General features: G+C 40.3%; 1 protein-coding gene and 1 long non-coding RNA gene across 2 annotated transcripts in view; both read right to left on the reverse strand.

Moving 5' to 3' along the window:
- The window catches only part of PHACTR2 (phosphatase and actin regulator 2), a 284,620-nt gene that overhangs the window by 117,200 nt on the left and 140,029 nt on the right, over nt 1-27,391 (reverse strand). The gene's annotated exons all lie outside the window — the stretch shown is intronic.
- LOC146405971 (uncharacterized) lies at nt 1,990-5,575 on the reverse strand. Its single transcript, XR_014845216.1, has 2 exons — nt 2,932-5,575; nt 1,990-2,884 (listed from the first exon to the last, which is right to left on the reverse strand). It is a non-coding gene; the product is annotated as an uncharacterized LOC146405971 (long non-coding RNA).

The raw sequence follows: 27,391 nt of genomic DNA on the forward strand, positions 1-27,391 counted from the left end.
TGGACATCCAGAACAGACTAACACATGGGAACTGAATGTCCTCGGGATAACAGCAAGGCTTGGGTGGAGGAGCAGAGCCTAAACCTCATGTGGCGAATATGAGGAAGTCACCAGGAAGCCAGGAAATGACAGCAGCAAAGAGATGGGACGAGAAACTCAGCAGAATGGCATGTATCTCAAATGGGAGTCCACACAGTCCTGGAAGCAAAACAAGGCAAGAATGGCGATCGGAGTGGATGGAAGGTCAACAGCAAGGGGAGATGCAAAACTGAGCCTCTGACAACAGGGGAGAGTTGCCAAGGAGAGGCAGCTTGCGGACCACCTGAGAAAGAGGAGGAAGGGGAGGTCCACAATAAAGGTGAGGATGTAGGAAAATCTACTGCCTGTGGAACAGAGTCAGCCATCCGTCATTCGTTTACAGACAAGATAATGCATGGGGGCGCTGCAAAAAGTGAGCAAAAGTAGACTGGATTTCTGCCCCTAGGAGGCTTATTTCTACAACGGAGGCTGACCTTGTCCTGCCAACAACCATCCATTCCAACATGGAATTTCGGCAGGTGGTGAGAGCACCAGGGACGTGGGCTGCTGGAGGGGCTTGCAATGAGGCAGGGGAGCATCTGTTCCTGTGACAGGCATGGCATGGAACGGTCTCCAAGTTGTGAGTTAAAATTCATGAGTTCCCTCGTGACACAGTGGGTTAAGGACCCGGTGTTGTCACTGCAGCTGCTCAGGTCGCTGCTAAGGTGTAGGTTCGATCCCTGGCCTGGGAACTCCACACGCTACAGGCGTGGCCAAAAAAAAAAATTCAGGATAAAACTGTCTGAGGGGTACAAATATTTAGTCCAGTTTCACAACATTGCTTAAAAGATAGAAACACTCTGTCTCAATTAAGCAGGAAACTATTTAAAAGTGACTGAAAAGCAAAGGATTAACATTCCTTACTTTGTACACCTAATTCTTTAGCGATGGAGACACAAAGAGAAACAGAATTCCATTAGCGGCTTTTCTAAAAAATAATTTTAGAGTAAGGACACCTTTAGGGTTGATTTTAATTTTTTTTTTCTCCCCAATACAGTCACTAAAGATATCCCACTTACAAGACATTCTATTTCAGCTTTTTTCTTGAAAACGACACGTGTGTCTAGCCAGCATTCCAGAGAATGGTTGTACCAGCAGGGCTTGGGTATAACACAACCCAGTAATCCAATTAGGGCACCATCAAGCCAACCAGCTGATTCCAAAGTTCTTTTCTGATATAATTTTTACTAAGATTTTCAAAACTGGACTGAAGGAATGTCGCCTGGGTACTAGAATGATGAAACGAGCCCATAACTGAGCTTCAGAAGTAGTAGTTGCAACTCACTGACTTTTCCAGAAGCTATAAAATTATTTGTTTTTGTTTTTGTCTTTTTAGGGCCACATCCGTGGCCTGTGGAGGTTCCCAGCCTAGGGCTCATGTCAGAGCTGTAGCCGCTGGCCTATGCCACAGCCACAACAATGCCAAATCCAAGCCCAGGTCTGTGACCTACACCACAGCTCAGCAATGCTGGATCTTTAACCCACTGAGCAAGGCCAGGGACGGAACCTGCATCTTCATGGATGCTAGTCAGATTCGTTTCTGCTGAGCCATGATGGGACCTCCTATAAAACTGTTTGTAATTGTTGTTCTTACTGAGTTGGGGAGAAAAGATGGCCTCTTGGAGGAGTAAGTTTATGAAGAAAAAGCAATAGTCATCCCTGCTCTATCAGGAGTTCCAGGAGGACAGGGACCAAAAGGGGTTTATTCCGCTGATGTCCCCCACCCTGTACATAAGCCACAAAAGGTAGTTAATAAATATTTATAAAACGAATAACTAAGTCGTGGACAAATGTTTGGCAATCATTTACAAGGCCTGGCCTATCTAGGCTATGATTTATTTTAGCAGGTCTTTAGATTTTTCACACAGAGGAAATTGTTTCCAACAGTGCCTTCCTGTAGAATTCCAAATATTTTGAAAGATAATAAAACAAACACTAAAGTTTGAATTGAGAAAACATCAAAGCCAGCGGGAAGGATGATTAACACTCAGAAGAATGGGCACTGATGATCAGTTTTTCAGGTGAACAAACACTTAACTGCCGCTTACTATGTCATTTTAAAATAATTTTATTTATTTATTTTTTTGTCTTTTTAGGGCTGCACCAGAGGCATACGAAGTTCCCAGGCTAGGTGTCAAATCGGAGCTGTAGCCCCTAGCCTACACCACAGCCACAGCAATACCGGATCCTTAACCCACTGAGCAAGGCCAGGGATCGTGTCCTCATGATGCTAGTCAGATTCATTTCCACTAAGCCATGATGGGAACTCCTAAACTAATTTTAAAAGACAAGCATCAAAGACAAATTACTGGAAAAAACAGCTGGAATAATTTAGATGTGAAATAATCTTTTAAGAACTATTTTCACATAGCGATGAGGGGTGAAAAAAAAATTTGTTTAAGGAGTTCCCCTCATGGCACAGCGGAAATGAATCTGCCTAGGAACCATGAGGTTGCAGGTTCGATCCCTCGCCTTGCTCAATGGGTTAAGGATACAGCATTGCTGTGCACTGTGGTGTAGGTCACAGACCCAGCTCGGGTTTGCTGTGGCTGCGGCTACAGCTCGGATTCGACCCCTAGCCTAGAAATCTCCATACGCCATGGGTGCAGCCCTAAAAAGACAAAGAAAAAAAAAAAAAAAAGAGAGAGGAAAAAAAAGTTTTTTAAGAAGCTACCTGTGTACACACAGCACAGTGATGTCGCTTCCTTCCCTCTCTAAATTCTCTGAGCACATGAGACATCTCAGATTTGTCTTCAGTCCTCCCTGGGGAAGTCAGAGGGCAACTCACTTTCAGGGTAAGGAAACCCTAACCCTAACCCTAACCCTAACCCTAACCCTAACCCTAACCCTAACCCTAACCCTAACCCTAACCCTAAACTGGAACTAAATCTCAGTTGCTTATGTTTTTTTTCCATTCTTTTCAGAGTTTACACATGAGCATCTGAATCTCTCAGAAAACTGTCAGGAAATCATAAAGAAAACCATGAAACCATATATTTAAGCTGAGGTGAAATTCCTTCACGACATAACATTATTAGGGATGTTGAGCTCTGGGTTGATATTTTAGAATTTGATTCAAATACATCAGAAACTGGTGGGATTACAAGGCTCTTTGCATAGCAGCCCGGTGTTGTGGTGGCAAGTACCTAACCATATAATGTAACAGGCTCAGTGACCAGGAATCATTCTTTAAGACTGGCAACCAGAAAGCTTTTGTTCAAATCTAAACAGAAAACTCCTTGATGGAGCAGGATAGAGGATAATGTGGGAAAAAGAATGTACGTGTGTGTGTGACAGGGTCACTTTGCTGGACAGTAGAAAATTGACAGAACACTGTAAACCAACTATAATGGAAAAAATAAAAATCATGTTAAAAAATGAGAAAGCACACACATGCACACACAAACAGAAAACCCCACCTCACCTCTTTCAATTTGCAATTGAGAAACAAATATCTCTTGTTAACCAGTATCTTAAGGGGGGGGGGGACAAACACAAATGGAGAAATAATGGACACTTATATTGCTTTATATTAAAACTTCCAGAGAAGCATGAAAATGTTTTATTTTGTTAAATTCTTAAGCTTATTTCGTACCCTGGTAACAACCTGCATACGCTTAAAAAAAAAAAAAAAAAAAAAAAAGTTGGTCATTTAAGTATTAACAGAGACCTGTGAGTACAGCAGAGGAAAAACAAGTCTTTTAGGGGCCAGAAATCCTCGAGTAATCTTTTCCTTCACATCCTAGCTGGTAACCTTGGGCAAGTTCTGCAACCTTTAGGTCTTTGCTTCATCCACAGAATGGGATAATGAAATTACCAACTGGGTCAACACCAGGGTAACAGAGATAATATATGAGAAGGGTAATACTGCTTCCCCAGTATTCAAGAAAGGTCAACACCTCACACTTCTTCTCCTACTCCCCACCCAAGCAAGTGGAAAAGGGGCTATTAGATGGTTTGGAGGGGACTACATGATAGAAGCAGATTATGATGATCTGGAGCAATCGGGGCAGTGAAATTTCTTTGAAAGCTATTTTCCTGGTCTTCCAAGGGCTCCAGGAAAAGAAAAACACACCTCACCCCAAAAAACAGACTCCTGCATAGAGCCCCGGCGTTCTCCACTGGTCTCAGGACAATTGCTGGGAGCTGCTGAGATCAATGAGCACGCAAGGAGATTTTCATTCTCCTACAGCAGAAATGCCCTGGACGAAGAAAGGAAGAAAGCAAGCAGGTCGGCGTCACCTACAAGAATGGGAGAGAGTAGCTAGAACTGGGCTCAGCTCTGTTTCCCATCAGCTGGGAAGTTGCACGATTTAGTTTTATACTTATACCTGCAAAAAATAAAAAAGTGAAAAAAAACATATACATTATTCAAAACACTGGTTGCTTACTTGGTTAACAAAATATTTAGTGATTCACGTTGAAAATCCAATTATGAAACAGTCTATATCTAGCTGGGCTACGAGTTGTTATTGCTTTTAGTGTTTTTTTCTTTTTGCTATAGCTGCCAAGAACAGGAAGTTGCATTTTATTCCTGTTTCCAAATATGCCTGATGTCAAAATCTAAAGAGGAAAAAAAGTTCTGTTTTGCGACGCCATGAACTTCAGATGCTTTGCAGTTAAGGCCACCTTTGAGTTCAGCATAGACGGTCAAGTCCTGAAGGTCTCTTGCTTACTGGGAATTGTTTTCCACTTGACTGGCTAAGGCATCACTGCAAAGGAGACCTCTGTTTATTCTGCACCCTCCCCCTTTTGAGGTCGAACTGGAACCCTGTGCTCCTTCTCTTTGCCCAGAGGAACTAGGTCTCTAGCAATAAAAATAAGGTTGGGTTGGCACTGCAAATCCACAAGTAATTATTCATTAAGTCCTTATCCCTTATTTCCACAGCATAATAAGACTTCATTTCTAAGCCTTAGGATATTGAACTTTGCATCTGAAAGATCAGTGTCTCGGATCTAAGTGAAGTGTTCTCACTTGGAAGAACACCAAAGTTCTGTGACTTTTAACCTTCCTTAGAGTGACTGCTCAGCAGATTCTAATCAGCCAAATGCCCTTAAAGACAAAAGTGACAGTCTCACACTAATGGAGTGGAAGCCTGGTTAACAGTTCCTACATGCCCCCACCTCTACCCCCACCCCATCACTATTTGGATTCAGATCAAGGCACAAAAGAATTGGCTCTTGCTTGCAGCTTTTTGGCAATGTGTTTTTTTTTTTTTTTTTTTTTTTTATCTCAGCCATCTCAAGGTCTACCTTACTTCTAGGAAACTCCTGGTCCAGAAATGCCTTAAAAAATTAAATAATTTCTGGAGTTCCCATGGTGGCTCAGTGGTTAACGAATCCGACTAGGAGCCATGAGATTGCGGGTTCAATCCCTGGCCTCGCTCAGTCGGTTAAGGATCCGGCATTGCCGTGAGCTGTGGTGTAGGTTGCAGACGAGGCTTGGATCCCATGTCGCTGTGAGCTGTGGCATAGGCTCTGATTGGACCCCTAGCCTGGGAACCTCCATATGCCATGGGTGCGGCTCTAGAAAAGGCAAAAAAAAAAATAATAAAATAAAAAAATAAAAAAATAAATAATTTCTGAGGTTACTGGAGAGTTTTAAATCCTTTTAAGAAAGGATCCAGGATTGCTCGATTCAGATGCATCCCAATGGTACCTGTGGGTTTAAGTGTCTTAAGGGACATAATGCATGTAAATGAAGGAATTTTGAAGCTTAAGGTGGTGAGTGTGCTTTTGAAACACTATCTTCACCACTTGTGATGAGATGAGCAAATCCACCCAAACTGTCCATCCCAGTAAAGAGTGTCCTATGAAATTTAACCAGCGATAGGAAGGTATCAATGAAAGCTTTCTCAGTGTTTTGCGATGTGTATGGGATATGATACGAATGTGTTTAGTCACACACGAATCACCTTTGGATCCCCAACCTGACTCAACGGGGCTGCTACATTTTCCGACAGGCACATTCGTGTTCTGGTTTTACTTTGACAGGTGTTTCAACACTATCTTTCTTTAGCTTCCCTATTCATTTTCTTTCTTATTTTAGCAGCTCTTTGTGGAGAGACCTGTCACTCTGCTGGATATCAAACACATCTAAGACAAGGAAAGCATACAGAGTAAGAAAAATCAAACCCAGGAAAGAAAGAGTATATATAGAGTGACATTTGGGAACAAAACATTTCTCTAAATAGAATGCCTGACACCCAGGGACCTCAAAGAAGATTATAAAACCAGTCAGGTAGCACATAGATAGTTGCTGACCACACTGGAATTAGACTCTTGACAAGCTTTTTGTTTGTCCTCTCAGCATTATTCAAATCACAAGATACTGGTAATTATTTCTTACACAATATGGCAGAAACATAATGTACATACAGACAATTTTCTAATTTTACCCTATATACTCCTTCCTTTCTTTGCTTCACTGCTTGAGCAGCACTGCCTAGTGACACTGGTTAAGTACCATCATGAAAAAACAACTGCCATGTACCCTCTTACTCAGGTCGTGTCTACTGAACATACAGCATTGCTGGAGGTGAGCAGAGAAGAGCTTCAATCTCTTAAGGGATGCAAGTGAAGAAACCAGGAAAAACAAAACAAAACAAAACAAAACAGATCCCATGTGTTTCTGGGCCATTCTGAATGGATCCCAGTTAGTAAACTTGTCTTCAAAGGTATTTTCATGGGCTGAAGTGTGTCTCCCCCCCACCCCACCCCCACTCCAGATTCCTATGTTGACGTCTTCACTCCAATAACCTCAGAATGTGACGATTGGAAATGGCCTTAAATGAGATAATTAAGGTAAAATGAAGTCCTATGGGTGTAGCCCTAACTCAATATAACTGGTGCCCTTACATGAAAATAAATTTTGGCCATAGACGTGTGTGTGCAGAAAGGAAAGACCCACAGGGAGAAGCAGCATCTTTAAGTCCTTGGAAGAAAACAAACCTGATCTTGGACATCTAAGTCCTAAGTTCGTGGACTCCAAAACTGAGAAAATAAATTTCAGTTGTTTCAGCCACCCAGTCTGTGATAATTTGTTATAAGAACCCTAGCAAACGGATACAGATGTTTTACTGTTATCCATACAGCTATTTACCCCTGCACTGAAGGCAGTGAAAATGTCTCTCAGCTTTCAACCTCACCCCTACCTCTCCCCACCTAAACGAGGGGAGAAGAGAAAAGAAAGCTTCTTTAGAGGCTGTTGCTCTGCTTGACTTTATGATGGTTTTGTAAATTAAAACATCATCGTTTGAAAAATGAGGTATCATGTGGCCTGACATTCTGTGGTTGGACGACTAAAGGGGGTTCAGTGTTCTCAAAGTGCACCATTCTAGATTCTTTTTCAATCTCAAGTTTAAGTTTATTCTTTCCCTGTTTTCGTTCAAAGACCGGCAGCCAAGCACTTTCCAAGAGACAGGACACCGGTTGCGCACACATGTGCACCATCCCGCGTTAGAAGACCTGAGCTCCGGGAGGCCCACAGCAACACGGGACATGAGCTCCCTTATTCCAAGTTTCCATCCTCAGCCGGCTCCTCCACAGACCGCCTGGCAGGTCAGCACAAGTTAACTCTACAGATGTAGGGAAATGTTGAAAAACACAAAATCCCTTTGAAGAGACAACATGGGCAACAGCAGCCCTCAACAGTCCTGCCAGGTTGCCCTTCTCAGTCCTGTGGGGCTACCCGGCTGTTGTCAGGAGCCTTTTTATTCTGGAAGGAAGGTCCGGGGGGGCCAGACTCAGCAGGTCCCCCTCACAACACCTCAGACACACAACAGTGGCCTTCCTCAACGAGGCTGAGAGACTTTCGAAAAAGCGATTAAGAGTTCCCAACTAGAATGCACTGGAATTTACTTCTCAGTGGGCAAGTTACTGCAAATAGGCACAGCATTCAAAGGAAAGACCCCTGAACTACAGAGGCAGAAATAAAAAGCCGAATGTCTCCAAAAAGGAACATATGAAAAGAATTTTTAAATAAATGATTGCTTCCTTTTGGCGTTTTCAGAATTGGCTGCCCACATTTCTGAACAAGGAAAGGGCTCGGCCTCCTTTTTAGAAATCTGGTTTAGTCACATCTTTTCTACAGTTCCTCCTACTCGTTATTAAACACCTGTTTTCCTCCAGCGCCCTGTGTCTTGACTTTGGCTCCTCCTGAAGCAATTACCAGGCAGCAACCTCGGATGTTCACAGGGGTCTTCCCGAAAAGGCAACAGAGCTGAAATTCTGTGCTTCTTCCTTAAACAGTAATCGCCCTTCTGCTGGAACCTCTTTCCTTTCCAAGCAACTGCAGTTAGCTCAAACCTGACTATTGTGGGAAACGAACTATTCTGCAGCATAAGCTGCAAATAAATATTAATAAAATGTACGTAAGAGCAAAAGATTTTCTGGCAATGAGATTTTGCCAAAACTGTACTTGGCAATGGGAATACTTGCTCGTGAACAGGACACAATAATGACCAAATCCATCAAGGCACTGGGTACAGAACATTAGTGTTTTTGAACTGGACATTTTGTAACTTCTACCTCAAGTCAAGAGAAGACACACATTGTTGGAGAAGAGAAATTTTCTTCTGAAGCCACCCTTAAAATACTGCTAATCTCAGAGTTCCCGTCGTGCCTCAGTGGTTAACGAATTTGACTAGGAACCATGAGGTTGCAGGTTCGATCCCTGGCCCTGCTCAGTGGGTTAAGGATCCGGTGTTGCCATGAGCTGTGCTGTAGGTCGAAGACATGGCTCCATCCCATGTTGCTGTGGCTGTGGTGTAGGCCAGCAGCTGTAGCTCTGATTGGACCCCTAGCCTGGGAACCTCCATATGCCACGGGAGCGGCCCTAGAAAAGGCAAAGAGACGAATGAATGAATGAATGAATAAATAAATACTGCTAATCTCCAGAGTAGGTTTCTCATCTCAAGAAATCTTCTGTAACACTTGTTGAAAACTTAGATTCTGAGACCCTGCTCCAAAAGATTCTGATTTTGTTGATCTAGAACACTGCATCCAGAAATAAGTGTTTTTAGCAAGCACACTAGATAATTCTCACAACTGGACAAGTTCATGAAATACCTACCTTCATTTGTAACAACCTAGGTTTCAGTTTGGATCACCACCCCACAAGGATACATCCGTAAAAGGAAATGCACAAAATATAAAACTACAATTATCCTATACAGGCCTTAAACATGAATTTTTTAAAAAATAGTAACAGATTATTGGAGTTCCCGTCGTGGTGCAGCGGAAACCAATCCAACCAGGCACCCTGAGGTTTTGGGTTCGATCCCTGGCCTCGCTCAGTGGGTTAAGGATCCAGCATTGCTGTGAGCTGTGGTGTAGGTCACAGATGCAGCTTGGATCCTGTATGGCTGTGGCTCTGGTGTAGGCTGGCAGCTACAGCTCCGATTAGACCCCTAGCCTGGGAATCTCCATATGCCAAGACAAAAAAAAAAAAAAAAGTAACAGATTATAATCACAGTAAACATGTTTTTAGTTTATTCAGCTATAAAACTTTTAAATTTTCATAAAAATGCTTTTAGACTGTAACAACAAAAGCAGGTCAAAGTTGAGTTCTTGTGAGACAATCATCCAAGAAAGTCTTTGGAAATTAATCAAAAGCTATTTGTTAAACTACTTAAAAACTAGTCTTCTATATAAACGGGAAAATTTTTTATGAGACATTAATTTTTTTAATTAAAGTATAGCTGATTTACAATGTTGGGCCAGTCTCTGCTGTACAGCCAAGTGACCCAGTCATACATATATACACATTCTCTTTCTTTTTTTTTTTTTTTTTTTTTTTTTTTTGTCTTTTTGCTATTTCTTGGGCTGCTCCCGCGGCATATGGAGGTTCCCAGGCTAGGGGTCGAATCAGAGCTGTAGCCACCGGCCTACACCAGGGCCACAGCAACGCGGGATCCGAGCTGCGTCGGCAACCTACACCACAGCTCACGGCAACACCGGATCGTTAACCCACTGAGCAAGGGCAGGGACCGAACCCGCAACCTCATGGTTCCTAGTCGGATTCGTTAACCACTGCGCCACGACGGGAACTCCCACATTCTCTTTCTTATATTATCTTCCATCATAGTCTATCCCAAGAGACTGATATAGGTCCCCGTGCTATAGAGTAGGACCTCTCTGCTTATCATTCTAAATAAAATTGTTTGCATCTACGAACCCCAAACTCCCAGTCCATCCCACTCCCTCCCACTCCCCCTTGGCAACCACAACTCTGTTCTCTGTGTCATGATGAGAAAACGTTAATCGTGATGAATTATAAGTGATGATGGGTGTTTGGGCATATATAGCAAGTCTGCTTTGCTACCTTGTGACCCAGCCAAGCCATCAACCAAGTAAGAAGCCAGGAAAAAAAAAAAAAAAAGTACTTTCTAATACAAGGTCAGGAAAAAAAAAAAAAAAAAGCCCCATGAGCTTTTCTTAAGAAGTTATCCTCGTGCTCTGCCAAAATAAGGAAATAGATGCAGAAAACAAACAAACATAGATCCAGCTATGTGGAAATCCAACATTAGAGAGAAATGGAAAGAATCCTCAGGATGATGTGAAGAGAAATCCCAGGGCAACAGCTGGGCAGCAGGCTTAGAGGAAATGCCATCCAAATTGGAAGAGAAGCAAAGGCTTCAGATAAACTCTTCAGAGAAGCACTTGAAAGAATAATGAAATTGAGGAATTTTATGGAGACGAGATCTATGTAACTGGGCAAAGGTTTGGGGGATAGGCACATACATCAGCAAGCAAAAACACAAGTAGGAAAAGCCAAAGCTGTGCAGAAAGGAACAAGTAATCACAGCTGACCTCCAGGCTTAGCTGTCATCAACCAGCTTTTACACAGTTACAAGGGATACTGACCTAATCCAAAGCACAATAGAAAACTGTCGGGAAGATGAAAACATCGAGGAATGGGAAATGTGTGATTGGGGTGGGGGTAGAGGGCTGGGTGAAAAAGGAAGCTGTATTTTCTGTTTCCATACTGTGAGGAAAATAATCATGGGTCAAGCTGAACCATCAATAATTAGCCGTGTAAGCACGCTATTTGGAGACTGGAGGTAAATACTAAAGAATCAGGTTCAATGACTCTACATTTCTTGGATGCTGCAGAACTTTCCAATCAGTTCCTACCACTCTACTACCACTCTGGCCAAATGGAACTATTCATTTATTCAACAGCTTTTATGTCAGGAATAAGAAGTCATATTGAGGAACAAGATAGATAAATCCTTTCCTCCAGGAGCTTAGGTCCTAGTGAAGGAACAAATAAACAAGCAACTAATAAACACACACACACAAACAAGATAATCTGAGTGAGAAGTGCAATGAAGAGCAGAGACGTGTGCCAGAGGAGGTCCCGTGAGAAGGGTAATGCTGGAGCTGAAGCAAGGAGCCAGCCTGGGAAAGAGCCAGCGGGAGAGGGTCTAGGATGCCACGGACTTAGAGGGAGCAGCCACAGCCAAGGTCACAGGTAAGAGTGAGCCAGGTTTGTGTGATGACTGAAGAAGGGAGTGAAGATGTGGTTGGGGGGTGATGATTGGGGGTAACGGTGGGAGATGAGGTTGGCGTGATGGGACGGGATCAGGGACCACACAGAATCAGGTATGGCCATGAGGATGGCAGGGTGAAATCTGGATTACACTCTAAATGCAATGAAAAGAAATAGGAAGGTTTTGAGTAAGGAAGCAACATGATTTATGTTTTTAAAAAATTACTCTAGCTGTTGTGTGGAAAATGACCTGCAGAAGGTTGAAAACAGACGCAGGACACGAACTCAAACCCTCTGCAGGTGTCCATGCAATGGATGGCCGGGGCTTGCATGGTGGCAAAAGAGGGAGAGAGAGGGAGAGAAAGAGGGAGAGAGAAGTGACTGGACTTGAGATATACCTTGGAAGAAAAATGGGCAGGACATGCTGATGGATCAATGAGGAAAGGAAAGAAAAACCCAAAGATGAATCCTAGATTTAGAACCGGTTTGGAGGGCAAAATCAAGCCTCCTGTTTAGACCTGCTGCCTCTGAGGTGCCCATTAAGGATTCTGGCAGATTCGTGAAATAGGCAGTTGCCCATCTGAGTCTAGGGCACAAAGAAAGGGCTGAGCTGCAGATATGAACTGGGCACCAACCTACTCCCGTTGTTCCAGGTACCCTCCGGGTGATGTTCATTTCACCTTGTTGGACTACTGCAGCCTACCTCCTCCTGGATCCTGCTTTTAGTCTCCCCCATGGACTCAATGCTGCAAAGAGCAGGCAGACTCACCCCCTTAAAGCAAAGCTCTAATCATTCCTCTCACTTGATAAAAAGCCTTCTGTGGTGCCACCACCTGTGTCTTGGCACTCTTGCCTTGCAACCCTCTCCATGTCCCAGCCTGAATTCTTGTCCCTGCAGTTCCTGGGGTTTCTTCCCTTTCAGCCCCATTTTAACCCCTCTCCCCCTTTTTTTTTGGCCACACCGCAGCATATGGATTTCCCTGGCCAGGGATCAGAAGCAAGTCACAGGTGCAACCTACACCACAGCTGCAGCAACGTGGGATCCTTTAACCCACTGTGCCTGGCTGGGGATTGAACCTGCGTCCCAAATTTTCTTTTGTTTTTTATTTTGGCTATGCCTGCAGCATGTGGTAGTTCCCTCGCCAGGGATTGAACCTGCGCCACATCAGTAACAACATCTCATTCTTAACCCACTGAGTCACCAAGGAAATGTCCCATTTTCACACATCTTCACTAAGTGTCTCCGAGGCTCAGACCCTTGTGGGCAAGGTCTGTGCATGATTTATCTGTGAATCTTCCCCCACAACTTTGCTTGGTACCTTACACTTAATTAGATCCTTACTTCAGTTCAGGAACTGTATGTTAGAAGCAGATGCCACTTTCTCCTCGTTACTATCTCCTCACAAAATGAGCTGATTTGCAGGAATACACTAAAAGTTCCCTGGTGTTAAGAATTGCAATGTTATCTACCTGCCAGAAGGTTTATATGAATAAACATCCCATCCCTTGAAATGAAAATAAATGGAGTAGTTTACAAATACAAACGATAACGGTTAGACCCAACTTTTTAAAGCAATCTTATTTGCCCATTCCCTTCTAGGAAACAAAAACTTGTTTTTTGGGTTTTGTTGCCCTGTACAGATGGGGGTGGGGGGTTGGGCAACCAGGAAGTGTTTATTTTCTTAATACTATTGCGATCTTAATATCACTTTTACCTAAGTTGAATCTTCACTAAATATAAGCCCTTATTTCCAGGAATAGAAACTCACGCTAAAGTCCCCAGGAGAAGAAAACATGTTGGAACCTTTCCTCTATTCAGATTACAGAGGCTTAATTAAAGGATCAACAATCCAGAGTTGTTATCTTTTCAGAAGGCTGAAGATAAAATAAATTTAAGCTAAAAACATTTGAGCTATTACTCACTGGCCAGACCTAATGAGCAATGGATCAAAAAAATGTGAGTAGCTGAGATTCAAATTTTTGCTCATTTTCTTTCCCTCCAAATGAGTGATAGTTGCATCATGATCAAAAAGGCTAAGCAAACAAAACCTAAAAATGCAAATGGCTATATTAGGGCCTATATTTTTGTTTTCATCATTGAATTCACAAGGAAAAAGAACAAAACTGATCGAAAAGCGCCCATTGAACTTAGAGCTAAGTCAGAGTCCATGACAGGTAGGGAAACTTCTGTTCATGTTCTTTGCTCATTTTTCCGTTTAGGTGTTTAGATATAGCTGCAGGTCAGCTAATGGCTTTAGTTCCAGTGAAGGTCTAGGTGGATGCTGCCCGTGGAAACTCTGGCCTTGACCATGTCCAAGGCAGGAGAAGGCCATGACTGTCACACTACCTTTTCATAAATGAATTTCCTCTCTCTTCCTCTGCCCTTATTGATTTTTCTTTATGCACATATTGTAAAATTATGACTCATATAACTTCAAAAACTGCCATTGCACATTTTTATGCTATTATGAAAAATCACTTTCCAAAAATATTTTTTACATCATTTTTAAATGGCTTGTTCTATTACATGACCACATCCCAACTGAACATTCTCTTGCTGTTTGACTATTAGGTTATTTCCAATTTGGGGTTTTGATTAACGTTGCTCCAGGCAGCAAATAATTACTACTTTTCCAATAAGCTTCCAGAAGTGGAAATGATGGGTCTGAATATATGTACATTTTAAGATTTTTTAACATATACTACTCAGCTGCTCTCCTGGTAGGTTGTACCAATTTAAACTTCCACAAGACAATCATCTCCTAGAAATCATTCCTTTTAATCTTTACTAAATTCATAGTTGATCAATGGCATTCTTTTTTTTTTTCCCATTGAATTGTTTAAATTTTATTCATTACACCAAAAGCTCACTTGCATTTCTTCTTTGGTTAAGTAATGTGGCCAAGTTAATGCTTGTGCTTCAGTTTTCCTCATCTGCAAAATGGGGATATTAATATAATATCCTGTATAGATATTGTGTAGATTAAAAAGTTAATTCAAGTAAAGCACTTTGAATAATTCCTGACCCATAGCGACTTCACAATTATAGTCGTTAGATATTTTGAAAAATTTCTGTTCATGTTCCTTACTCATTTTTCTATTTAACTGTTTATCTCTTTTTTATTGATTTCTTTTCTCACTGATTTTAAGAGGTCTTATTACATTAATATACTAACCATTGTTTTTTATGTACAATGTAAATATTTTGTCAACTTTATTTCCTTTTTTGATTTGCTGATGATGCTTTTTTTGCCATGCAGAAGTTTAAAGATTTAATATTATTGTCATTCACTTTAAACCAGGATACAGAGAGTAAATATTCAACTATGAGAAAAACAACAAAGGAAAATAAGTTTCTTAATAACCAGTTTGTAAAAGAAAAGGATAGATTTGACTCCATTAAGGTTTAAAGTTTTAATATGAAAAAAATCAAACATAAGGGGTAAGAAAAACACAAAAATATTTACAATATATGATAGACATAAGGCTAATCTCTTAGCACACAAATCTTTGAAAAAAGAAAACATAAAATAAGTAAAGGCTATTAATAGGCAATTCAGAGAAAAAGAAATACAAATATCCTACTTAAAACCAAAATGAGATGTCACTTTTTCACATACAGATTTACAAGGATTTTTAAAAATTAATTATGTACAACATTGTGGATACAGTTGTGCAGAGTGTCGACTGCCCAAAGAAAACTAGACAAGAGAATGAGTTGGGACTGAATTCCTGCTAATGTACCACTTGTTAAACCATATGCTCCTGCAGGGCTGCCTCACCCAGAGGGAATGATTTCTACATCCCACAAAGGGCCATATGCTTTAAGAGAGATCCTGATATGCAGTGTTAGTGAGAGAATGCAGAAAAAGGAAATCTCATCTAGTGAGCAGATAAACTGATACATCTATTAGAGAGTAATTTGGCAAAGTCTACTAAAATAAAACATACAAATCTTTTGAGCCAGCAATTCCATTGCTTGGATTTTACTGGTACATGCAGTACAAGATATTTAGATAAGGATGCTCATTTCAGCTTTGTTCGTAACAGCACACACACACACAAAAGAACCCAGAAACAATATAAAAATACAAACATAAAATATAAAAACACGTTAAGGTTCTTTTAAAGGAAATTATGATATATCTACATATTATAATATTGCTTGTAGATTAAAAACATCACTATGGAAATACTTTCAAGTTACATTACATGAAAAACTCAAAACTCTAGAGCAGTTAGCATAATACGTCTTACTTGTATTTTGATAAAGATACACACATGAATGAAAACCGTTTGTAATGAAAACTGTTCATGTTGGGTTATAATTAAAAAGGGACTGCGAGTCTGGGAGAGAATAAAGTTCACTTTTATCCTGAACAGTCTTGTAAAGTTTGACTTGTGATCATGTGCATGTTATTTTCATTAAGAAAAATAAACTAACCATTTTTGCCTTTATGAGTTCTTCTAATACTGGCTTTACAAGGAAATGGATACATATCCTGGGTAGGATAAAAATAAGGCCCTGACCAAAACACGGAAACCCCAAAACACAGATAGGTAAAGGTTCTGTCATGGCCTGGGTGTGATCCTGCATAATTTATTCACTTGTTCCCTTGTCTCCTAAAAATGAGAAGAGTGACTCTGTCTGGCCTTTCAACCCAAGGGCTCATGGAAAACAGCCAAGAGTTGATCTGTGCCATAGTGGATATGGGTGGGGCTGAAGACTGGAAGAAACAGTTACTAGATTCAGATAGCATCCTTCTGACAACAGAGCCAGCCAGAGTAAACATGCAATTTGGAAGTTAAAAAATAATAATAATAATAATACGTAACTCATTCATATAATCATTGGCTTAGTCAGACTGCATTGAACATATTTGTTGATTCATTCATATACTCAACAAACTTTTTCGTATCCCATCCATCATGCCTTGTACTTGGCGATGAGAATACCAGAAGTCTCAGCCTTTCTAAGGCATGAGGTCAGAAGGTACTGAAACCACCCTATTTGAGGATATACCTGTTTAGCCTGTGCTCAGAAATAATAAATCTAATCCTCAATAAAATACTGGGAGACCAAAACCAGCAACATATAAAAAGCATTATACATCATATCCAAGTAGGCTTTATCCCAGGAATGCAAGGTTGTTTACCATGTGAGAATCAATTAATGTAATATGCCACGTTAACAGAATGACAGACAAAAACCACATGATTGTCTCAATAGGAGAAAAAAAATATAACACTTGCAAGATAAAGACACTCACAAACCAAGACAGAAGGGAACTTTCTGATAAGGGCATCTATGAAAAACCCACAGCTAACATGACAATGTCGAAAGACTGATCGCTTTCCTTATTAGATCAAAACAAGACAAGAATGTCTTGGGAGTATTGCAAATACTTTCTCCAATGTCTTGGGAGAAAGTATTTGCAAGTCATACATCTGATAAGGAACACGTATCCAGTAGGTAAAGAACTCTTACAACTCAATAACAGGAAATCAAATTACCCAATTAAAATTAAGCAAAGGATCTGAACAGACATTTCTCCAAGGAAGATATACAAATGGCCTATAAACACATGAAAAGATGCTCAATGTCCGTAATTAGGGAAATCCAAATCGAAACCACCAGGAAATACAACTTCACATTTACTAGCACAGCCATAGTCAAAAGATAATAAGGAGTGTTGATGAAGATGGAAAATGGACCCTCCTTACACTGCTGGAGGTCATATAAAACGGTACACCTGCTTTGGAAAATTGGCAGTTCCTTAAAACACAACGTAACATAAACACAGAGTTACAACATGACCACTCTTAGATCTAGACCCAAGAATGAAAACATATGTTCATGGAAACACTTCTACCTGAAGTTTACGGCAGCACTTTTCACAAAGGAAGGAAAATAACCCAAATGGCCATCAACTGCCGGATGGATTAAAAAAGAATGTGGTATATTAATACGATGGAATATTACTTGGTAATGAAATGAAGGACTGATACCTGCCACAACATGGATGACCCTTGCAAACTTCAAACTAAGTGAAAGAAGCCAGTCACAAAAGGTGTGTTGTTTTTATGATCCCACTCCTATAATTGTTCAGAATAAGCAAATCTACAGAGACGTAAGGTAGACTCATGGTTAATTAGGACTGGGACTAGGGGTTGAAAAGGACGGGAATAAGGATTGATGGTTTCAGAACACTGTGAATAAACTGGGAAACAATGAATTATACACTGTCAATGGGTGAATTTTATTTTATTTACTTATTTATTTTGCTTTTTAGGGCCGCACCTGCGGCATATGGAAATTCCCAGGCTAGGTCCAATGGGAGCCGAGCCACGGCCACAGCAATACTGGATCTGAGCTGCTCCTGCGATCTACCCCACAGCTCAAGGAAACGCCGGACCCCTAACCCACTGAGAGAGGCCCAGGTTCGAATCCACATCCCCATGGATCCTGGTCGGGTTCATAACACTGAGCCACGAAGGGAACTCCCTCAACAGGTGAATTTTATGGTATGTTAATTGTAAAAGGTGTTTTAAAAAAATAGAAATAATGATTCAAACTGCTCATTTTCAGAAATATTACTGATCTTCTTAGAACCCAGAGAAACAGATGCAGCCCCAAACCAAAAGATTCAAAGGAGCCTGAAATCTAGAGAGAAGCACAAGCTCACCTGTGGCCTACAGTGATGATTTTCACAAAAGCCCAAATCGAGTAAAAAGTACGCACGCTTGGACCCTGTGCTACGGATTCCTTAGCCTCACACAGACTGTCCCCCGTTAAGCATTTAAGATGCGAACCATCTCCACCGCTGTAATCCCTGGCAGCCACTCCAGACTTCAACAAGTAGATGCTGGAGCTCACACTCAGCAAAGATCTTCACACCATTTGTGAAGCAAGTGGCCAACAGCTAACAAGGAGGGAATAAAATCCTAGGAAGAAGAGAGGGTTTGATGGTCTCAGACTCAGCAAAGAACACCATGTGAATATAAAACTCAGATACGGCAACCAAATGTTCCGTTTTTGTTGTTTTTTCATTTTCATTTGGAATCTCATGGCAAAACTTCAGGGAAATGGAGGGATATTACTAATACACATGGAGGGCCTACATGGATACAATGAGAAAACTGCTCTGCTCTTAACCATTAAAAAAATTCAGCCATAACAATTATTAACCCTTAACTGACAAAACCAAACCAAAACCCCTCTACTCATAATGTCTGGATTGGTCACTTCAATACATGCAAACTTCTAATCAGCGAAACACAGGACCTGTAATTTAAGTATAACACCATTCCATGAGAAAATTCCTCTGAAGTATCTTTTATAGTCAAGCATAACTTTTTGTTTCAATCACTTTTTGTATAAGTAATCCCAATCTCTCAACACGATTAGTCATTTCATTAGGAATTATAGCAATCTGGGTATTTTTTGCTGTACTGGGGAAGAGCTAGGAGGGTCACATTTTAGGATTCTACTCTGCTTCTTAGGCATCATTTATATAATATTCCTTGATTTTACAAAGGCAAAATTCATTTTTCTAATATTACCTAACAATACTCTGTGGCAAAAGAACTAAATTCAGGGCAGTACTTTATATCTGCTGTATTCGAGTACTGAGCCACTTCCACGCTTTGCCAGTGCAGAAATTTAAAAATGTACATTCTTTCTTGAAACAAAGTCACACCACTTTAAAGTAAGACAAAGGAGAGTAAGCCTTAATTGCACAAAATTGTTTAGTAGATTAAGATCCTAATCAACATTCCCACCCCCCCAGCAAATTCCCCAAAAGTCATCCAGACGAAGTCTCTTCAGTTCTGGAGCATCATACAACCTTGTCATTAACAGCAAGAGAAGGTGTGACCTTTTTTGGATTCTGAGTTCTCTCCTTGGCAAAAGGTTGGTTCTCTTGAAGCATTAACATAAGCTCCAGCAAAAGCTTATGATATTTCAGGGAGTGAAGCTCTACAGTTATAAACAAACCCATGTGGGGGGAAGCTGGAATGATAAAATGCTATCTAGAGACATCCTGGAGCTGATTAAAAAAAAAAAAAAAACCTTCATCTGTGCCCTGTCATTTCCTTTCAGCAAGATCCTGTTGATGTTTACACAATTTCAAAAGTGTATCAAATATCTCAAGGAATAACTTAAATGCCCCCCTTTGAGGTTTGTTTGTTTTTTTAATTCTTGATGGGAGAAAAATATCAAAATAGGACCTTTTTAAAATGTACTCCATTATCCAATCACAAGTATTGCCACCAGAAAGTTGTTTATCCCTGCACTGTTGGAGAAATGCCAGACGTACCTTCCTTCCTTTTTTTTTTTTTTTTTTTTTTTTTGTCGAAGAAAATGGAAAAAAGAAACAACACAGGGAATAGGGCAATATATCTCAGAAACATTACACAAGTTTCCATAAAACGAACTCTAGCCCTCAGTAACTGAGTTCATGAAATATGTTTCCCCAAATTTTATAGCTTATGTGAATAACATAAACAAGGCTCATTTGAAAGAATTAAGAATTAAGCATTTTTGGGGGGTTTGTTATTAAGCATTCAGCGTTCTGCCAAGATAAGAGAAGGCAATCAGCACTTCTTTTACTCCGAAAAACAAACCATAAATCAGTTGACATGCTTGAAAGAATTCACCTCTAGTCTGTTCGGAAGTCAAGCGAACAAGTCTGGGATACAGAAAAACCTGTTGGCACCTTAATTTTGTTAAGTTTCGCGTTTTAAAAACAAAGCAATACGCAAACGGCGTTCCTTGTAAATTTCAGACTCCAGTGATTCAGATAAACACGAAAGCGAGGCATCTCAGACAGAAAATGGAGCCTGCGCCTTTAAGGTAAAATCGGCTGGATCCCAAAAGGCATTCCACTTTTCCACGACAAAGAAGTTTGGGGGAGCGCTACCTCTCGGGTTTCTCGGAGGGACTTGGCGGGTTCGGGCAGAGCCCGACTCGCCCAGGAACCCTCGACTGTCCCAGCTGCCCGGAGCAAGCCCAGCGCCCGCGCGGCGGGAGCGCATCGCGTGCGCCCCAGACTCACCGCTGCTGGGCTGCGGGGACAGCGTGGAGACCGAGGTCTGGCCCATGTCTCGGGTCGCAGGGCCAGGTCCGGCGATCACGCGGCTCTTTTGGTCCTTGGATCATGGGTCCGCTCGCAGACAGATTTCCAAGCGTTCATTTCTCGGTCCATGCGGAGCTGCCCGCCGGGTCCCCTCACCTTCTCCCCCTCGCGGGTCTCCCAGCCCGGCCGGCCGTAGCCGGCGCGGCGGATCCTGCCCAGCGGATGCCTGTCATTCCTCTATGCAGATTAGCTGGGGTCAAGGGTCACGGGGGAGGAGAGAAGGGGAGTGGGCGACGGGGGCGGTGGAATGAGGGGGGCGAGGAAGTGGGGAGCCGAGAGGCACGGGCTGGTCTAGCCGCGCTGGCGGGGGCTGTGCGACCTGCAACCAACCCCCCCAGCGTAGGAGAGAGTTCGGGCGACTCCCGTTAAACTTAAAAGGTTCACTGTCAAATGATCCTTTAGGGCTGGAAGAAAAGGAATTAAAGTACTTAGTCACGGTACTTAATTTAAGAAAATTTGTTTCTTTAAAGCTAGTTCCTTCCTCACTTTGTTGTACTGTAGAGCTTAGTCTGCTCTGTGTGCATTTTTCTCATTTAAAAAAATCTCTTCCTTTTAACAAATCGAATTTTTAAAAGCAGTATTGGTGGCCTCATTCAGGGTGAACAATAAATCTGAATGATGGATCTAGGTGTAGGATCAACCAAGTACACCCCTACCACCTAGACTCTGGGATGCTCACCTCTCCTGTATTTCAAAAGATTCACTGTGAGGGCTACGAAGCTGCGTGGTGAGGTCTTAAAATACACAAAAGGTGAAAACCACGGAAACAACACTAATTTATTTTAGAAGCTAATATTCCATAACAAATTAAGTCCTACCGTAATTAAATCTCATTCTCAAACTTCTTAAAAATATGAATGCAAATAAATACTCTTGGTATTTACAATTGATGAGAAGGCTAGATGCCATATGTATCTCCATCTATCAGTCTATCTGTAGATTGATATATGTGGCCTTAGACTGGGTGATGATTACATAAATGTGGTTCACTTTATGAAAATTCCCTGAATTGTGTACCATGATTTCTGCATTTTTCTGAATGTATATATTTCATTTAAAAGTTTTTTTTTAATGCACTATGTCACTTGCCACAGCTTTCACTTTTTTGTTTATCCTAGGCATTCAACTCAACTATTAAAAAGCAATATAGTATATGTATTTTATGAGATAATAAACATACTTGATAGTTTAAGTATGCAAACCTTTTTTTTGAAAGTTTGTATTATTAAGATCACAATGAGTCTTGCTTCCTTTTTTGAAAGACAGTCGCTTGTCTGTTTCATCATTAAATGTTTCATCCTTTATATAAATTGCCCTATTTTTTTCACACCCAAGTAGCCCACCCTCTATGTGGGGAAAACTTTTCCCCTGTAATAGTGTGCTCCATTATCTACTTCCCTTTGCCTAATTCACTCTTGAGAAACCCTGATTTTTTTTTTAAATTGAAATTGAGGATTCACCAAGATGTGAGTTCTAATTAGGACAATGAAATTAATCCTAACTAAATTTCCTTATTAAGTAAAAAACTGTTGTGTTTTGCGAACACATTCCACCTGGGAGGCTCAGCAGTGAGATAAACAATTATAACAGCTCTTCAATTTCTTCCTGAAATTGCCTTAAAACAACAACCACAAAAACCAGGTTAAATGTTCCCTCAACTTAAATTGGATAGAGTCTAACTGTTGAGGAAGATCATTGAATAGAGAAAATACACAGTCAACTCTGCACATTAAAGTATGTAAATATAATGATTTTTTTTTTTAAATGACAGAAGCTAAACTGTGAGGTACAATGTTATTTTTGCTATCATTATTTCTTTTTCTTGAGAATCAATAATGCATTTCTTTTTATTTCTTCTGCAAATTCATATTTTAAACATCAAAGAGGAACTCTATTGCTATAGCCTTTCAGGATTTGCTAAATCCATGTATATTTACCTTACTCAAAACCTTTCATGATTTGCTAGTTAATATAATCTTAACCTCATCTGGGATTCTTATAATCCCCGGATCAGGTTACAGACTTTCCTCTGAAATTTTTCCAGTTCCATTACATTATCCTTGAAGCATGTCAGCCAAAACTGCAGGAAGTGTGCATTAAGCTTTCTTTATAAGGGTGGGACAGTTTATTCTATTTTGTTTCCAGTGCTTCTGATGGGGGTTGGTGTTTTAACAGCCTTTTTTATCACAGCTAACAAATTATATTAATGAACATAGAAAAAGTCTACAGAAATCCCTAAATTCCATTTATGGGTCATGACCTAAAGGTAAGAATTTATCTTCTAACAAGAGTATGTTAAGATAATTTCCCTCCAGATTGCCTTGTTCTTGCCTCATTACAGCTCATCTGCTATTATTCAGCCACCTCAGTTTTACTCAGAGCTCTGGCTGTTAATCCCTTGAGTTTACAGTTTAACTGCGGCAATGTTTAATGGCATCTGAAAAAAATGGACATTTCTCAGCATGTTACCTCTTTCCAGGGAATTTATAAAAATGCTTAAAAAAGATTAGCGCCAGCATCTAACTCTGAGGAAATGATCTATTTATAACTCTTCAGCATTCATCCCATTGGCCTTGGTCTTTGGTCTATATTTCTAAGCCAGTCTCTTAGCCAGTGATCTCATGGTAAATGCTCAACAACCAGTTAGGTCTGGGGGTCGAGGAAAAGACTGATATGATTCGGTTTGCTCGTTTTTATGGTGTAACTACTCCTATAATGACCAACTCAACAGATGGTCAACTGGTTTGCAAAATGTATGTCAACTGGCTTGCAGAATTTCTGGAAATTAACAACTGGCCTGTATGAGTTTCTTTCAATATAAGGAAGCTCATCTTTCATCTTTTATAATATGCTGTCATCAAATCATTACCATGACTGATTGTGAGGAGTAGTTTATGTTAAACCTTCCAAAAAATATAGACTGACAGTATCTACGGAGTTTTTCCACTAAACAGTTCAAATATTTTTCAACTCCTGCAAGACTTTCTGTGATTTACTCCTTTTCTTCCAGAAAGAAATTGAGTGGATTCGTTAGATAGAATTTCCCCTCCCTAAAACTGGTTTGCCTCTCAACAGAGGAGGTACTTACTGAGGTGTTCAAGCATTCTACCCAATGACACAGATTTTACTGTCTTGTCTGATGTAGGAGTTATTAAGTTCATCCTTCAGGGGTACCCAAAGTGACACTTGAACTTGTCATGGATGGGAATCACTGGATCCATGAGATAAAAGTTGAAAGCAGACATAAACCTAAACTTTAGCAATCTGTTTGTGGAAAAGTCCTCTCCTCCTATATTGAAGTCCAATTTGGTGGCTAGAGAGATGATTTACAATTAGTACAGTCATTACTACTACCAAATTTTAGGTTACTACCAAAACTTAGGTCATTGGTGGGCTTGTCTAGTGGCCAGATCTAAGCCTGGAGAAGGAGGAAGAGTGAGATCTTCCTCCCTTAAAGCACAGATGCCATGAATACCCATCCTGGGTGTCTGCTTTTCCAGATGCTGTCAGTTCTGCTAGGACCTGATTTTGATACACCAGCAGTTGGGGCAGGGGGAGGGGGAGAAGAGTTGGGGGGAGTCCCAGAAGATGAGATGGTTGGTCAGTGGTGGCCCAGAAAGCAAGAGTGGCTGGTGATGGCCATGTTCAAGTAGATGAAGATTCTCTTAACTGGCGCCCTTAGTCCTGGGCTTGGCCATGATGATCTAGTGAATTACCGACATTTACCTGCAAAATGGGCATTAGAGTCATAGAAAACGTTTTCCTAGGGGAAAGGAAATGACACTTAGTAATTAAAATATAATAATTTTCTAAATAGGATTTTTTAAAAATGTATCTGTTTCCTGGACACGATGGTCAGAAGCAACAACAGAAATTCAGGGAACATCTAAAGGTATCAATTTAGTCATTTATCTTCTTCCTACCTATGATTATCAGATTTATTAAAAAGCAGAAAACTGTCTTTTCTCCCTTTCTCTGAGGGAGGTGCTAGAGGGCAATTTTTAAAATTAGAAGGCTGTTTTAACACAAGAGGTTCTAATAATCAGGTAAAAGAATATAAAATTCAGAAACTAAAAATTGGTGTGCAAAAATTTTTAAGGTAGTTTTTTTAGTAGAATATCTGCCAGTGTTTAAAATCTAGGCATTACTTCAAAACGTGGCTATATTTTGTGAAAGTCCACTTACACAGAAAACATAACTACTAAAAAGCAAGCAGAAGCTTATAATTGCAGTTGCAATTATGTATATGTGACCAGTGTTTACTTTTTAAAATGTTACTTTATAGCAATTACCACTAAATGCTTCCCAGGCCTTTTATTTTGACGATTCTGAGAGATTTTAGTTTTAACATGATAACATAAATAGACAAAGGAGAGCTTTGGTAAAGAGAAGACATTCTAGTTATATTCAGCATCAGTGGAGGGAAAAACCACATTCCACAAGTATTAGAACAGGAAACAAACCTGTAAGACAGGCTTTTCTTTCCTATTGTTCTCATATTTTTATATGATTTATTTCCTGAGTTTTTCTTCTACTGCTTGCTCAAGCTAAAAGGATTAGCAAAATAGCCCACCCCACTTTTGCCCGGAGTCTCTGCAAAGGGCGTGGTGTTTCACACGTGTGCTTACTTAGTGATTGAGCTGGATGGCTGGAAGATTTATTCTGGAAAAGAAAGACCTCAAGGGGTGGTGCTGGAATTTCCTTTTCCAGAAAACTTTCCCCCACCCCAGGAGAAAAAGTGTGTAACTTGTTGCACTTTGTTTTATAAGAAAAACAAATCACTCATCCATAGTGTTTAAAACTCCGACCACTGCCATAAAATTAATCGTCTTTAATTTACGACCCCAAATCTAAAGAGAAAATTCCTTAAAGACATGTGTAATCATTACTGCCCTATTTACAGAAAGTAATTGCTTAAAATAAGGTCCAAATCATTGCTTTATAAGCCATCACACCCATCCCTAGTACCTAAAAAAATGTCTAGGCATATAGAAGGCACTTAATATATGTGTGATAAAGAGAAGAATAAGCATGTACATGAATTCCTTCATCACAGCAATGTGAAGTGTGGAAGAAAAAAAAGTCCACCTAGGAACAGATGGATGATTTTGATGTTAGTATGAGGATTCCATAGCAAGATAATATCAATTTCTGTCAGTGGCTGTACATTTCCTCTTATATGCCATTCTGTTAATAACCCTCTCATCACTTAGCTAGAATTAACTGAGGATCTCCCAGGGGCCCAGTACCTCTGGTGCATGGGACGTGAGGAGAAGTGGTACAGACGGACCCTGGAGCAGTTCATTGTATATATATATGGTGGAGAATGGGTATTGAGGCTTACAAGTAAATGACTTTAACCGTGAGTATAGCAATAGAGGTTTGTTCCACCAAGAGTGAAGGATGAACAATGGGCTGCTACAGGGAAGGCTCTCAACTTTATTAATTTATAAATTCACATCTTTCCAATACAGAGTCAGCAACTCATTTGGAAGGTGACTCAAGATTGTGAAATACTTCCTAAATGAAAGATTAAATTCTATTGTATGCAGTTAATATTAACTGTATTTGTTTATTTACTGCTTACAGCTTTTGTAGGAATGATTTACAAATCCTAAATTTTGCCCATTTAAATAAACAATTCAGTGAGTTGTAGTAAATATGTTGTCAACTGCTACCACAATCAGGCTTTAGAAAACTTTGAGAACCATAAAGAGTTCCATCAGGGCTGCAGTTAATTCCAGTCCCATCCACCAGCACAAAGTAACTATTGACCTGCTTTCCATCTCCATAATTTAGACTCTTCTATAATTTCATATGAGTGGGGAGTTTCCATCGTGACTCAGCGGTAATGAACCCAACTAGGATCCATGAGGTTGTGGGTTCAATCCCTGGCCCTGGCCTCACTCAGTGGGTTAAGGATCCGGCATTGCCCTAAACTGTAGTGTAGATTGCAGCCATGGCTCAGAGGATCCCGCATTGATTTGGCTGTGGTGTAGGCTGGCAGCTACAACTCTGATTCGACCCCTAGCCTGGAAGCTTCCATATGCCATGAGTGCAGCCACATAAAGCAAAAAAAATTTTTGTCATATAAATGGATAACAGCATATGTAGTTTTAAATATTTGGCTTTTTTTAGATAACATTTTTGATATTCATTCATGTTGTATGAATTGGTAGTGTATGGTCATACCAAAGTTTGTTTATCTGTATACCAGTTAATGCGCACTTGGCTTGTAACAATATTTCATTGTATTTCCATTCAGTGAAAATACATAGAATCTATATTTTATATATATTATAATATATAACTTACGATTATATACGTGTGTACATATTTGCACATATACATATGATAGTTCTGTATAAATAAGAATTCATTTATTGGTTTATCAGTCATCTAACAATTTGTATTTATTATGCATCTCCTTTGTACCAGGCTCTGTTCTAGGTAATTGAGATAATTAAACAAAAAGTAAAAATACCTGCACTCAGAGAACTTACATCTTAACGAAAGGACAGAAAATAAGCAATGAACCTAATAAATCAGTAAATTTTATAGCAATTTAGAAGGTGAAAAATGCTTTGAAATACTAGGGGCAAGAGATGGGTTATAAGGGATGGATGGAGGGTAAGAGAGATGGATTAGCATGTGATGCTTATGGTAATCCTCACTGAAGAGG

Source organism: Sus scrofa, chromosome 1 (genome assembly GCF_054392235.1).
Source record: "Sus scrofa isolate SSC_HxYL_T2T_F1_AM1 chromosome 1, Sscrofa_HxYL_maternal_Yorkshire_Landrace_v2.0, whole genome shotgun sequence".
Classification (NCBI taxonomy): domain Eukaryota; kingdom Metazoa; phylum Chordata; class Mammalia; order Artiodactyla; family Suidae; genus Sus; species Sus scrofa.